Raw genomic sequence first — 16,070 nt, 5'->3', positions numbered from 1 at the left:
AGAGAAAATGAGACCCTCTTCTTTAATAAAAAGTTTATTAAGTACCCTGGACTGACTTTCCAAGTATTGAAGCCAATGAGAGCACCAGTTCATTTTAATGGGAAAAAAAAAAAAGAACTGGCAAAAAGTTATTGGACTTTGTCAAATTTGGCAAAATATCATGCTTTAACTTTTGCAAGAAGAAAAAGAAAATATTAAGCTCGGCCCGGGGGGACCATCGCTCACGTGCCACCACACAAACAAGTAGAATGGGCTTGGTTTTGATTCAAATTAATCTTATAAAATTGCACAGAGAAATTTGGAAATCTCCAAACTAAACATTTCATGTTGGCTGAAATCACAGCAATGCATTTACAAGTAAAACTGGGCAGTTCAGATGCATTTTCTCTCCTCCACTTTCTCCCCAAAACAAAATAATTAATCAAGAAAATGTAAATGATTCATAACTTGAAAATTCTTATCCAGTTTTTTAACACACATAAAAATTGTGATCAATGTGCCCCAGACATAGGACTTGTTCTTAAAATCTTTCTTTATAAGTAACCATATTGAAATGCATGACTGAATACTCCCAAACCAGGGGTAGAGTATCGTGACTGATTCCAAACAGTTTATAAGGGAGATAAATTACATTTAACAACTATATAAAATTCTTAAAATACAAGCAGTTTGGAAACATTCCAGTTAATGTCTCAAAATCATAGTTCTTAATTTCTCACTTGGTGCAAGTATTTCATTGCTAGAGTGGAACAGAAAAGGTGTTACTGAGTCCCTGGCTATTTCTGAGAAGAATAGGACACTGGCGAACTGAATTGGTCTTGAAAGAGTCCTGCCTGACAGCAAAGTGTGAGAACCAATGGTTTCATTAAACACTGACCCTGTGATTACCCTCATAAACCAAAAAATAATCTTGGTGTTTATTATTTGTATTAGCTTGGGGATTTCTTTTTTTTAACATTTTATTTCTTTAATCATACAAGCATATTTCTTTAATTAAATATGGGCTTCTCCCGGCTTTCTCATCATTTCACAAAAAGGAGGCAAAAGGGGGTGTTGATGTATCTTTGAGAGGCCCTACTACAGTAAAGAAGTTATAATAGCAAGGTCAAGAACTGCCAATTTTGGACTTGAGCCCAGCTCTCTTTTCCATTTTCTCTTTGTAGGATACAGAAGGCGTGTAAGTACATATCCGTATAGATGCATGTGTATACTTTCAAACATTTCCTATGGAAAGTGATAATGTTTCCAACCATCCAGAAACAAAGTAACATGTCCACTAGTCAGAGATAAGTGAGCATCAAAGTTCTAGAGAAAACCTGGTGAGGAAGGAATATATGATACCACCTTCTTAGTCATTTTTGGAGGGGAGAAAAAAAGCCTTGGAGGAAAAACTAAAGGAAAAGAGTGACATCCCTCTATCCATCCTACCTCTGTGCTCAACACAATCCACTATCCCTGCTTAGGAACTAGATGCCAGTCCTAGAACAAGTAAGTCAGGCAGCCCTTTCTAAGTTGAGACCTCTAAGGGTTCCAAAGGCGTTCCTATAAATATGGGTCATAGCAGTCTTGAGAGGAAGCTCTGTTGTATCTCTCCACTGGGAAGATTGGAAAATCAAAAGAAATCATGGGTTATCCCACTGAGAGAGAGGGATGGGAACAGGATGTCACTAGCATTTAGTACCTGGAAGTCAAGGATGCTAAGTACCCAATAATGCATGAGATAGTCTGCCAAATGAAAAACCCTAAAATGTCAAGAATGCAATATAGAAAACACTGACTAGCTAAATGGATCAGGCCCAAGAGCAGTTGTTAGGAACAGATCCACAGAGGCCAAGGCAAAAAACACAAATTAATACAGTAGCGCAGGGTCTCGGAATAAGCATGAGATGGATGGCTGGCTGCTGAGACTGAACAGGGAAGGCTCCAGCCTGCGGTATCTCCACATAAATGCAGGCCACTGTGATCTGGTCTTCTAATCTTTTGAAAGAAGCCAGGAACCCAGAATTTTATGTGAAATGTCTCAATCTTTAAATGCTGGCAACTAATTCAATTTTTTTAATGTGTAGGCTAAAAAAAGTTCATGGACTTAGATATAACTCATAGGTCACCATCTTACATTTTTACCCTAGTCATTAACAAACTTGCTGGAATGAAAGCAGCCCAAGAATTACTTGCTAATGCGCCTAAAACTACTGGTACCCAAATTTCACTGCAGTATTGACACTAAAAAGTTCAAGAGTCTAAGTGCCCCCCAATAAGGGAGTGGTTAAATAAATTATGGTACAACTATGAGATATACAGAGTGTCATTAGAATGGATGAAAAAAATTCTATAAACTGATGTGGAAAGGTGTCAAAGTCTGTTAGTAAGTAAAAAAAGCGAGCTACAGAATAATGAATAGCATGATCCTATTAAATCAAAAAATGACACAAATGAGACTGTATGCATGAGTGTGAGAAGGTGTGATAGACAAAGGTCTGGAAGGATAGACACCAACTGTCCCCAGTAGGTCCATAGGAAAAAGGAAGGTGACTAGAATGAGGTTGAAAGAGAAGAGAGACTGTTAAATTTCCTACGAACTATATCTGTATGGTTGGAATTTTTCCAATGGGCACATAATAAGCTAATACATTTTAATGAAAAATAAATTGTAGCAGAGGATCTCATTCTGTGAGAGATACAGGTTGTAGTTTTTAGAGCAAATAACTGATACTAATTTTTTAAAAAACTGGATGGATGTGCTAACAAACCCTAAGCCTCCCCTTCCCTCTTCTTTTTGGGAATGTTTTCTCTGAGCTCAGAGGAAGTCTGCAGCTGCCCAGGACTTGTTTTTCTTTCACTCAAGATATCCAGGGAGATGCAGAGGGAAGATAGTTTCTAACAGTCACAGTGGCTGTTTTCAGTGAAATCTGAAGATGAACAGATTCACGAAAGAGTTCAATCCAGCCCAGGAGTGTAATAATCAATACAATCCTATCTCCAAGAAAATATTATGCAATGGAGAAGGGGGTGGATTTGAATACAAAACCACTTTTACCCGCCAAATCTTGATTTAATTAATAAAAGATTCTCCCTCACCAATGAATTTTCACACTGTGGGTATCCCCAAGGACAGAAAGCCAATTCCTGGTTCTAAATCTCATTAAAAATAAAACTTTGGGTTGGTTTTTCTTTCTTTTCTCTTTTTTAACCTCTCCTCCCACCCCCATCAGCCACCCAAGTAAAGGAGATTCCCCCCCTTCCAACTACGACAATAGCATGATTACACCGCCACAGTTTAGCATAATGGCTCTGAAATGCTCGTGGCACATGGCAGAGTTAAAGTGGAAATTATTAGGTAGCTCTTCTTTGTTATAATAATGATCACTCCACAAATAAAAGCTCTTCTCCCAAAGGTACTGCAAGGCACAAAATGCTAATTCTGAAGATTATGTGTGCGCTTTTATTAAATATTACTATGCCCTGCCTGTTTGAGGGCTCCTCTGCTCTGATTGTTTTCTGAGTACCATGTTAATGTCATTCCCATCTTGCAAGCAGCAGGCACACATTTTAGCGTTTGTATGAGAGTTGATCAAAGGCCACGTGCTGGGGGAATTGCTGAGAAAACACGGACAAGCGATAAAAATCTAACAGATTAATTGGTTTAAATTTCATTTCAGGGTGTTGAACTTTGGCTCGGGACGCTAATACTACACTGTGAGTCAGGGCCTAATTACCAGATTTCCAATTTGCTTCTGCACAATGGTTGTGGTGAAAAGGAAAAGAGAGGGAAGAATGAGGAAAAGAGAAAAAAAAAAGGTGAAAGAAAGAAATCATTCAGCTTCCAGTACATATTAAACAACTAATGTTCCGTGTGCAGACAATTGCACCCGGGGACAATTCTATCACCGGCCCTACCTCCAAAGCATTTATATTTCTTTCCACTGGCCACGGAAGGCAGAAGAAATCATGGATGGCCTCAGCAGCTGGAAATTTTCTGATTCACAGAATCAGTGTTACAAGATTCGAGGGCTGGCTCACCCATATTGGAAGTACCAGGCTCTTTATTAGTGAGGTGAATTTATAAGCTGGAATCACACCTCAGCCTCCAATAGAAATGATCTATTTCATTGAGAGAAAGCAAAGGCCAGGAGAGCCCTGTTTACCTCGGGGTTTATGGGTGGCCTTGGGAATAAGGGTTAATTGAGCTCAGAGGTGCCTGCCCATTGAGGTGAATTAGTGGTGTGTGCAGCTATCAGCAGGGTCCTGGGGCTGCTCTTACTTCTGCCTCTGCAATCTCTTTGTGCTGTGATCAATACCACACTTGTTGGGGGTAGCTGTCCAGATGACCCAGGTGTAGCATTTATCATCTCTTATCCCCCAAATGAGGCCTTTGTGACAGCTGATGTCCCATTATGGAAACCTCCTTAGTCATGTGCTGTTTGGCTCTTTTCTCCATTCCTGTATTTAAATACCATGGGGAAGCAACACTCAATCTGTTGGTCAAAGGCACAGATTTAGAAATGTTCAAATCCCATTCTAAATCTTGACATTCCACTTAAGTGTATACAGGGTAATTTTCCATTTCTGTTATGCATGGTACATGAAAAAAAAAAAAGTGGAAACCCTCCTTTTCCAGAATTCTATTAACCAGAACTCTCTATGCGTGAGCATTTCTACAGAGCAGGTACTAATGCTTACAGGGGAGGAGAAGATGCCGACACCGGCCCTTACTGGCTTCTGAGTAAAGACAGAAAGATGCAGTTGTGTGAAGCTGACTTTCACAATCAGAGTATGAGCACATCTGAAAACGGGCAAGAGCTCCAGCTGTCAAATTCCACATCTGCCACACAGGGCAACCCTGAAGCAGTCATTTACTCTCTCTAAGCAGTAGTGCCCATATAGGTACCCACTTCATAGACCCCAGACAAATTTCACAAAGTGCCTACTTGGGTTTTGCTGTTTCACTATGGGCCAGGCACATAGGATGCTAGTTGCTACTATAATAATTATTGTCAGCATCAGTTCCCCATTAACCAGAGTTTATTTATCTACTAGAATACACCATAGTCTCACTATTTCAGGTCATGTAGTATATTGCAAAACTTTCATAGGAACTGCCAATTCAGCAACTTGCTAACATAGCTAAGTTTACTGAAGAGGTGGATTTGGCCTCAGTATTTACAAAGTAGAATGTTTGGCGGGGGGGGGGGGGGGGAGGGGGAGTTCTCATTTGCCTGGAATGAATATTAATAGCAATCTTTTCAAAAATGAGGAATTAACTTTAATGTTATTGTCCCAAATTCTGGAGACTTGGCAGAAAATGTTGAGAAACCCATGAGCTCAGCTCATTTCTTTGGGACACTTGTGACCTCATAAAATCTCAGGCCTTTCACCCTTGTTATCTACTTGATTTGGTGAGGCCGTGCTTGGGAGCAAGCCTGTTTCACAGACTAATAGGGACACAAAGCACCCCCACTTGGACTCAGCGCACAGAATGTGCCCTTCCTGTTTAATCGGAACTATTGTTTTTGCTGTGGGTTTTTTTTTTTTTCTAAGTGAAATGATGACTTTCCTGACTGCTCTCAGCAGCAACACCTGCATTCTTTGATCCTAACAACTGGTAGCTACTGGCCAGGAAAGGGGGCAAACGGAGGGTGTGACCCTACAGGAAGCCTAGCCCTGTATATTTTCACCACGCACAGGAGGTAGATCTACTCTGAGCTCACCCACCCACCCGGCAACTGGAAGCCTTAGAAACCAGTAGCAGTTATGTCTGACCTGAACCCTAGACCATAGGATACAAACTTCACTTTCAGAATGCTAACCTCACCACAGACTCCTAATCGGCTAATAAACAGATGAATACACCTATTTGACTGTTTCCTCACTCACAAGGAAGCAGTCTTTGTGATGGTTATGCTCTTACTTTTAACTTTAGTTACCAGATTTATTTCTGCCTTCCTTTATTTTCTCTAGTAATTGCTCCATGAAGTTAAGCATTTGATTGTTTATAAGGGTTTTATTTAGCTTGGTTTGGTTACTTGTCTGCATTTACGGCCCCATCCACTAGCACGTCTAGATATTACATGGGGGGAGAAAAAAACAAAACAACATGTGCTATGGATGCAAAGCAGCCTTTCTCTCTCTCTCTCTCTCCCCCTGTATGTGTGTTTGTGTGTGATGGTGTGTTTGTCACCTTGACGAGTAATGTAACCCATGATTTAGGTATTTCTCAACCCCAGATGCAATTAAACCTCTTAAATATTAAACGAGAAAATCAAAATTTTCAAGGGTTTTGCATCCTTTATTCCAAAGTGATTTCATTTGGCAAGAAAGCCCTTTGCTTTGACAACATTCATGGCTCTCAGAGAAAACAAGAAAAGGAAAATTCATAGTTGAGAGAAGGAAACATAGATCCAGTATCCATCTATGTTAAGGCAGAGTTCACCTAGCAGGGCTATCTAGGTGTCTATAAACAGCACCACGGCTCAGTTCCAAACAATGCCTTTTGCTAAAGTCAGATCCAGCTCAAATGCTATCTACCTCCTGTTTATTCTTCAGATTTCTTATTCTATTCTGAACGAGCAAAATTCCTCTACACTCATGGGACACAGATCTGAACAAGGGAAGGACAGAAATTCTGGTGTGACAACCTGGTAACCCAACCATTCCAGGACAAGCACTTTTGGATTTCTGAGTTTGTCTATCTGAGAGCCAGAACTCTGTGCAGGTTTACTGCACAGAGTTATTTAACAATTTAGCAGTGAAAAATCTTGACATTTTGATGTACCTGTAACTTCTAAATTGCACTTTAAAGACTTACTGAAGGCTTTTTGATTTAATGACACGCAACACAGCATTGTTTCATAATATGCAAAAATTGTTTGTTAAAAACACTTCGGGAGCTCAGAATTTTATAAATCCAAGCAGTGAGAATGTACTCACCAATTCAAGTTTGATTTGCCAAATCCACAATTAAAATGTACAAAATATTAATCCTAGAGCAGCTAGCAAATGATGCCATCAGTTTCTTTCTTTCTTTTTTTCTTTTTTTTTTTTTTTTTGTCTTGTTCTATGATTGTCAGCCACTCCTTTGCAAAGCAATGGAGAAAATTATTGTGGAGGGTGGGAGCGTCCTCAAAATGAATTATTCATGGATCCAATTGTGATATTTGTTGCAACAATAGTAAATTCACTTGCCACTGATTACACAATAGTAAATAACTCTTTTCTTCCTGAGGAGGAGAACTTTCACACACGAAATTATTTTTAGCCCAATCCTCCTGATTATCCTGAAAAGTTCTAGATAGGAAAGTCTGAGAAAAAAAGAGAAATGCAAATAACTTTCCAAAAATGGACACCCAATATTGTGAAAAGAGGAAACAATTTTTAGGTTTTAAAAAAAAAAAACCATGTCACTGCTTCTTCACGGAATCCTCAAGTCTTTATTTGCAAGCAATCTTCTTGGGCCTGGAAAATCATAAAGTCAAATATGAGCAAGTCTAGTGGAAAATCTGTGACGTTAATCTTGGCTGGAGCCGTATTTTTAACAGGCCTTGAATGTGTGTGCCGGATTATCCAGATGGTCATACAGGAATCGGCCTGATAGGATTAAACCTTTATGCTGAACTCTGCTCCATCTGTTCTCCAAGGTTTGCCTTTCCTTATCTGAATATGAATTTTTAGCCTCCTTGTGTCTGGGAGCTGGACAAAATTCCCCATTAAAAACAGAAATATGTGCAGAGATTTAACCTGTCACTAGTTAGTTTCAGTTGATATCAGCTTGGTCTTTTTGTAGAAAACATGCTTTTTGCAAAAACAAATTTCCTAAGAAGGAATTTAAAAGTATGTAGAATCACTTTTGTAAGAGGGCTTTGTCTCACTCCTCCTACTGAATTCTAGGACTTCCTCGATTCACTGTCCAAATAGGAGTTTACATTGATGTTTGCAGTTAAAGATGGAAAAGGAAGACCTGTATCCTTTCTGCAGATTCTGACTATAAGAACAGATGACATGTAATTCCAACTGGATGAATGATCCAAGCAGAATATATTCATGTATGTTGGGTTCTTACTCTCCTTACAAGGGGATTGGTATTAGTCACTGTTTGATAACATTAGCTATAGCAGCCATTTCTATTATGCTGATTAGATTTTCTATGTTTTTAAGGAGTCTTTTTTGGGGGGAGGGGGTTTGTATCTCGAACTCCCTCTTCAATGAAACAGGTTGAGGCTTGTTTTGCGCTCCTATGCATGCATCCTCAGAAGCAAGGAAGTTCCTCATTTCTCAGCTGGAAAAGCTGGCTTGGGGCAAGTTGCAGGACAGAGGCCAGTAAATTGCCAAGGGGCCTGAGCCTGGGAGACGGTTCTGGGGTTTCCAATCCTGTGACAGGGAAAGAGGAGGGCTCTGGCTGCTGGGCTCGGGGAAGCAAACCCCAGTGCAAATGAACAAATAAGAGGGATCTATAAGAATTGTACTTTGTGGCTGGGTTATGGCCATGTGCTGGGTCGTTGGATGTGCTGGATATATGGTTGGGAGGGAAACACAAAAGCCAGCAGCCCATGGAGCCCCAGCCCTCAGAAGACAGGACCCCACCAGCAATCAAGCAGGGCCCTGTTGGCTTTCTATACAGTTCCCTTGGTAACTCTAGCTCCTGGCTCTATGCCATCATAAATGGCAGAGGCGAGCTGCTCATCAAAAATGTAGGCTTTTCTCCACTAGGTCTGATTGTTATATTTACATAGCACCCTTAAGTGGACAGTCAAGGGGCAGAGAGCAGCGAAACTTCCCACTCAAGCTTAAGATGACTTAGGCTTATTGCTATGAATGTACATACAACGTCTCATAGAACATATGTATTTGGCTCCTTAAATTGACAAGAATTCTAGTCAGGTGAAAAGAGGTGATCCTCTTTCTGGGAGCAAGTGAAGCTAGCCTGAGGAAGCCCACTATAAGTCACCGCTTCCAAAATGAACATGCTCACACATACAGCCCTAGTATCTCTCCTCCACATTTTCTCCTAAACAAGAACACTTCACTAGATGTTCAACCCCATTCGTTAAATCTCTTTTGCCCAATAGGGTAGCCACTGGCCATATGTAGCTGTTGTCATTTAATTTTTTTTCATTAAAAAAATTAAATAAAAATAGAAGTAATTTTCTTGGTTATACTAGCCACATTTCAAGTGGTCAATAGCTACCTGTGACTTATGACTAGGGCCTATCATACAGGACAGTAAGGAGACAGGACATTTCCATCACCACAGGAAGTTCTATGGGACAGCGCTGATCTATGTTCAAGTGTAAATAACTGAGCCTGTAATGGACAGAGAATCATTAGAGCTACCATTTACAGGGGCCCTCCTTAGGCCAGGAACTGTGCTACGAACTATTCAGCTCTAATCTCTCTAACAGTGATCACAAAATCAAGAACTCACAGGGCCAGGCAGAAGGGTAAGTAAAAAAAAAAAATGGTCTAGGGGCGACACAATGGGAGAGGCGGGGAGTGTGGCCAACTGTAGAGTGTATCTCCTACTCTGCTTCTCAGGGAACATTACCTCTCAGTTTAATCTAATTGGTGCCATTTGAGAATGTGGGAACATTACTGGCACCACCAGCTCTTCAGAATATTAAGCGAATGTGTACATTCATATTTTCATATAAAAAATCTTTATCTTTAATTATAAAGCAATAAATACATTGTTTCTTTAAGCACCACGCAAACCAAACCTAAATATGACTTAGAGCTGGATTCAGTCCATGATCTGATGCATCAGTGCGCACTTGTATAAATACTTAGGAGGGCTAAGTGTCATCTTTTAGCTATCAATTTTTGTAACTATACGACTAATGCTGCCACTGACTCATCAAACAATAAACACAAACCGCATCCCCTGTCATTTCTGCTTCCGATTGTTCAAGCCCTCTCCCAGAACAACAAAGGGGTCCCCAGTTAGCCTTCTCTGCTATGCAGAAGATTTTCTGTAAGCAGTTTGGGAGACAAGTTCTGTGCTCCTGAAGGATTTCTACCATCATCACGCAAGACAGCATAGAGAGTGACTTTTTAAGGAAACTGTGTCTTGAATGTGAGCAGCATCTCGAAAGCAACCTTGCCTAACCTTAAGTAATACACAGCCCCTGCTCTGTGCTTTTCAGAACGGTACAGCTTACATTTCTCTCCATGATCGAGGCTGCTACTGTTAATGTATTTGAGTGAACTTTTATGAGAATCTTATCATTTTGAGCCAGTTTCCTCTCCTCCCTGACAGATTCGGTGATGCTGCACTCCCATGTTTGTTAGAGCACAGATGTTTCCGTGGTGATGATCAGTGACGTCACAGCACCGGGATGTGCATCATCAACCTTATCCAGACAGAGGAGCAGAGAAGAGTGGGAACTCCACTTTCATTGGACCTCCATGTTAGACTGACTCAGCTTCCTCCAAAATTATTCTTTGGGGTCTAGGCTGTTCTAGCTGGACTGCAAAGAGCAAGTACTCAAAACTGCCTGTTTGTGATTCGTTTCTACTATGAAGTCATCAATTTTGTTCTAAGTCATGTTGACACACCAAAACCCTAAGCGTCCTCTGAGGCCCACTTTCAAAGCGATACTGCCCCGCCTAGAAGCTTTCTGTTGCTTCCCCTTAGTCTACAGGATCAAGTCCACCCTTACGGATCTGGCTGGCTCTCCCCTTCCAACATCATTCCCCACGTCTCCTAAACCAGAGGAAAGACTCCGCGGCAGGACCACTGGCTCCAGATGCAAGAGGTCTGAGCTCATTTCCAGCTTCTCCACTTATCATTCTGGGCAACTTCCTTCACCTTCTTTAAGCCTCAGTTTCTACCACTCAGATGGGAGATCAGAGAACCTATCTCATGCCACTGCTGTGAGGTTTCACTGAGTTAATCTATGTGTACAGAGCTCAGCACAGAGGAAGCAATAAATGCATGTGAAACAGAATGAAGAAAATGAGTTGCAGGAGAAGGAGGAAGATGGGGAAAAAGCATATAAGATCATGATGCCAGGCTCGCTAAATTCAGTCTCCAAATAGGCTTTGCATATTTCCACCATTTCTCTTTCAAGAAGGTCATACCACTCACTTCGACTGAAATGGTATTTTGCCAAAAGACTGGTCTTCCCTGGGAAATTGTTTCTAAGCCAGTCCTCAAAACAATAACCCTTCAGTGAAATCCTTCACATCTGTCCCATTCATTGGTTACTTGCTGCACTTTTCCTTGAACTTTTATTTTGATATATGTGTGTGTGTGTGTGTACAACCAGGCATGTATACACATATGCAAATCAACCCAAAGTCCACACAGCCCTTCAAGGCAGGGACCTCCTCCATTCACTAACTGGATAGACAGTCCTCTGCACTTAACCATTACCTGACAATTAACTAACCCTGTTAAGTTTTCAAAGGGGTTACCCATACATTACCTCAATTATTCTTAGTGTCAATTCCAAGTGGAGGCAAGGAGATGTTATTTTAAATTCCACTTTATAGATGAGGTAACTGAATCTTGGAGAAACACTTGAACTTGAGCCTTGGAGACTCCACACAGGTTGATAAAGTCAGATATTTAAAACACCCCAACTACCCTTCGGTTATGGGATTTGTCTGAAATTGCTTCTCGGTTTGGCGAAAATATTCACTTCAATCACGTAAACACAGCCAAAGTCCCGTAAAAATCTTAGTTGTGAAATTCCTTATTCCCAAGATAGAGGGCGGATATTTATTAACTTTGCAGAATATTACTACTCTATTTCCAAGTAAAGTTATTTTCCCCCTAAGACTCAGGCCCACATATGAATTATAGTAAAATCTCTCTTTACCTTCTTCTGTTTCCAAGTTCAAAAACCGGCATCCTAATATAATACTACAGGTGCCAATTTAAACACAGGAACACTGAAAACACTGCCGAACTTCAAGGCTTAGATGCTCGTCTATTGTTGTAAGTTGGACGGCCAAACACACAGACTGAACATCGAATATAAGTGACAGCAGTGCTCTAAGAACTTATATTTTTAAACTGGAAAGTAGCTCCACTTATATTTCATCTTCAGTCTGGACATTATCCATCTCAGTGGTGTTCATGACAGAATTTTACACATATAAAGAAAACAATAAAAGTTTACTGGTTACAAAGGTTATCCTAAAACAGTGCCTTATTAACATTTTCCTCAACCTTTGTTTTCTCCTTTGAGCAACAAGGATTGGATTCTGCAGGCTTTGGCTAAACCAAACTAGGAAAGTTGCTAGGATTCGGCCAAAGTTGAGAGGTAGAGGAATCTGAGGTCTGACTTTATAGATTTGTTGCACATAATAGTTACTGGAAGAGCCCAGCTGGCTTGGTGATTCAGCCAGAAGAGTTGAGCAAAGAATGAGCAAACTATCTTTTCTCTTCTACTAAGAAATCACAAAACACACCAGAATTGCTGGGACACATTTCCATCATCCACTGTCCCATCCATAGTAACCTAAAAGCATCTGTCTCCAGGCCAGCACATAGTAGGTGCTCAGTACCTACTGCCTTCCCAACTGTGCTCAAAAGATAAGTAGCCAAAGTTTAATGAAGAATGAAAGTTCTCTATTTGTATCAACTACATTAATTTGAATCATTCTTCTAAATAACAGCCAGAGTCTACTGCTATTTTTATGTCTTTGGGCATGGTTATTGCTGCGCCTCAAGGTGGACGAAAGAAACGGATATGTTGAGAAGAAGCCCCAAACCTGGCACTGTCCATGCCTCTATTCCCCAAGTTCTCCTGATTCACGTCACCCCAGAACTAAGGGCGAAGAAAGTAGGTTTGAACAACTGGCATCCTGCTGATTGCAACTGTCAATTAAATAAGCCAGCAACACAGGAACATATGTTCACACATAAAATATTAATTTCACAGATTGGGATAAAAATATAGTAGTCCTTGGGTTCCGCTTTCATGCTTAGTGGTCAGATAAGCATTCGGCCAATTTAGTTCTATTTCTGCACCCTGTGGGCTCGACAGTATTACTTTTGTGTTTCACTTTTCTTCTCCTTCTCTGGTTACCGTCTGGTTTCCCATGTCGGTGGCTTCGTTATGACTGACCAGCAGCATACGTTTAAGCAGGATTTTAATTACTAGGTCATCTCCCAGCCAATCTGCCCAAGGCAGCCTGGCAGAAAAGTCCTATAATCCATGCCTTGGACTTTGTCTTGCTCCTCTCCAGGTAAATCTCTCTTTTTTTTTTTTTTTTTCCTCTGAGGATGCTAGAATCATGCTGATGGCATCATATTCATCTGATAAGGATGATGATCACCTAATTTCTATAAAGTTTCATTTCTGTCCACTGAGTATTTCAAGTTGCAAGCCTGGCACAGGGAGAGTGAGATGGGGTCCCCGATAGCGTGACGTGATACCAGGATTTTTTATCTTAACCCAGAAAAGCACCTTCCCATATATCACTGCACATGCCAACTAGCGTACCCTGGGGATTCGGCACAGATCTGGCTTTTCAATTTGCCTTTGAGTAACGTCGTCAATTTGCTTCAATTGAAGCAGGAATTGTATTACATGATCAAATGGCAGGAGAATTTCTCTCCATCCCTCAAGTCCAACGTGAGGGAATCGGCAAAGACTAAAGAGTGGGAAAGAACAGTGGTGACGGCCGCCTGTGTCAGCTCCTTGGAGGTCCAAATGTTGCAGATACAAAAATCTGACTTTTTTTTTTTTTGGCCACAACCAAGTTTTTGCAAGATGGCCTCATTTGCTAAATAAAGAGAATAATAGTAGCGCCCTCCTATGGTGGTGACAGGCATTAAGAGAGAGGATACAAAGTGCTCAGCAGTTAAACCAAATGGGCTGTAAATGCTCAAAGGCTGCTATCATAACAGCTAAATCACTATCACTCAAAATACCGGTCTAAAAGCTAGCATTTTACCGAGCCAAAAATTCTGTTAGCCTGTGATTACGAAAATACATTGGACCCACTTCTCCAGGTCAAAAGAAAAAGCAACCTATGAAAATTTCCAAATCTATTTTCTCAAAAATGGATCTCAGACCTAAACCACATTCCAAGCAGCTCTCCCCCATGCTCCTAAGATTTTGATCCCACATGGAATTTTGGACATGCTTTTTCTCCCCTCTGCTTAAAATGCTCCTTCCTCCTTGCTTGATCAAATGCTACTCGTCCTTATTTTATTTTATTTTATTTTATTTATTTATTTTTGACTTTTGGCTTTTTAGGGCTGCACCTGTGGCATGTGGAGGCTTCCCAGGCTAGGGGTCAAATGGGAGCTGCAGCTGCTGGCCTACAACACAGCCACAGCAACGCCAGATGTGAGCCGCATCTGTGACCTACACCACAGCGCACAGCAACTCCGGATCCTTAACCCACTAAGCGAGGCCAGGGATCAAACCCGCAACCTCATGGTTCCTAGTCGGATTTGTTTCTGCTGCGCTACGACGGGCACGCCCTACTAGTTCTTATTTTAAGTGTCCTTGATTCTTCAGGCGTGGCTCCGTGTAAAGCTCTCTTAGCAGTCTGTAGTTCTGTATTGTGCTTCCCATCCTTTCAATTTAAGTAATTCGATGTGCCATCATTTGATTAACATTGCCACATAAATAGGCACACAGATGACTCTATGCCTCGTAATGTCAACAACTGTGCCTGCCTTGTTCAGCCTTGCATCCCTGTTGTCCAATAGAAAAGGTAGCCTAGCAATATATAAATGTGAGTAGATGAGTGACTGGATGCTGAATGAATAAGCAAACGAGCTAAAGAAGAATCATCAGTGTTGTTAAGATATCAAGGCACTAAGCAGACTAGCTTAAAAAGAAAAAAAGGTGAGATGTCTTCCAGTGGTTATTATCGGCCACTACACCCACACTGGGCCTCCTCAGTGGATCAGACAGTGGCTGTGCAGAATCCAGGTTCCCAGGCTGATCTGGTCCCCCTTCCAGCAGCAGGCACTTCCTTCTCTTAGGGGTTAAAATTAACAGCAATAAGCTGCCCCTGCACTGGGCTCTAATCATGCAAGGGCCCAGGTGGATCTTGCTGACAGATGTTAAGGTTAGAAGGAAGGGTAGCAGCCAGATGAGAAAACAGAGCCACCCCCTTCCGGAGGTACCAGCACTTCCTGTCTTTAGGCCTGGCTGGTTCCTGCCTGCCCCTCCCCTCCCCCAAGCATCAGTTTCAACACAGTTGCTGCTCTTTCTGTCATTTGAACTCAAATCCTATCTTGGAAATTGATGAGCGATTCTGCCCCTGACAACACAATGTCAGCTTAGCTCAGTGTCCAGCTGGTTCCGTATATATTATCATAATGCGCTGCCTGGGTGGACTCTGGCTGATTCTCTCCCTTGACTCAAATCCTTCTTTCCACACTAATTTCTGCTCTCTGACATGCAGACACTACTTGTTTAAAAATAAAAACAGAGTGAACAGCTTGGGAGAGGTTTTGATTTTTAAAATCCTATGAGGACATTAAGTCTATTCTCATGGTAAACTGAGCTAAAAAGGTTTTCTATTAAAAAACAATATTTGACTCGTAAAAACAAAAAAAAAGTTTCCCAGGGTCCTACACTGTTTCCTGATGACACGAAAGAATTATTACTTCCCCCAACCCTTAAGCCCTTTAAAACCGTGTTTCCCAAACTTCAGTCCTGATTTTGCTCCATCTCCTACAACTTACTCTATGACTTAATTAGCATTATAGTTGCTATTTTGGTTTAGATTGACTTACTTTTTCTTTCAACTCATTCTTGTCTGAAGCAATAAGAGCTGTGAGATCACAGCTTTGGAGTACTTTGGGTTTTTGGGGTTTTTTTTATTTTTTGCTTCTGCATTAAGACAGACATAATTATTTAAAAAAAAATAACATTTCCCCCCTTTCACCTAAAATTATCTCATATACTGCATTGGAAACCTGGTCTAAAAGCTCACTGCTAACCATCAAGCAAATTCAACACTACACCATCTCGACTGGATAAATTCAGAGAGAAGAAGGCTAGGTGTGTCCTGTGGCTTTTCCAGGCCTCCTGAAACCCTCTATTGACCAAGAATGACCAAGGTAAAGGGAAGGTGACCTCAGATCTGTCCTGTAGAAT

The 16,070-nt window shown here is 41.0% G+C and overlaps 1 protein-coding gene across 5 annotated transcripts in view; it reads right to left on the bottom strand.

Annotated features, from left to right (window-relative positions):
- EBF1 (EBF transcription factor 1) overlaps positions 1-16,070 on the bottom strand; it is a 394,923-nt gene that overhangs the window by 103,866 nt on the left and 274,987 nt on the right. The gene's annotated exons all lie outside the window — the stretch shown is intronic.

This window comes from Sus scrofa, chromosome 16 (genome assembly GCF_054392235.1).
Source record: "Sus scrofa isolate SSC_HxYL_T2T_F1_AM1 chromosome 16, Sscrofa_HxYL_maternal_Yorkshire_Landrace_v2.0, whole genome shotgun sequence".
Lineage (NCBI taxonomy): Eukaryota > Metazoa > Chordata > Mammalia > Artiodactyla > Suidae > Sus > Sus scrofa.
Note: the sequence above shows the minus strand (reverse complement) of the source record. Positions and strands in the feature narration are given on the sequence as shown.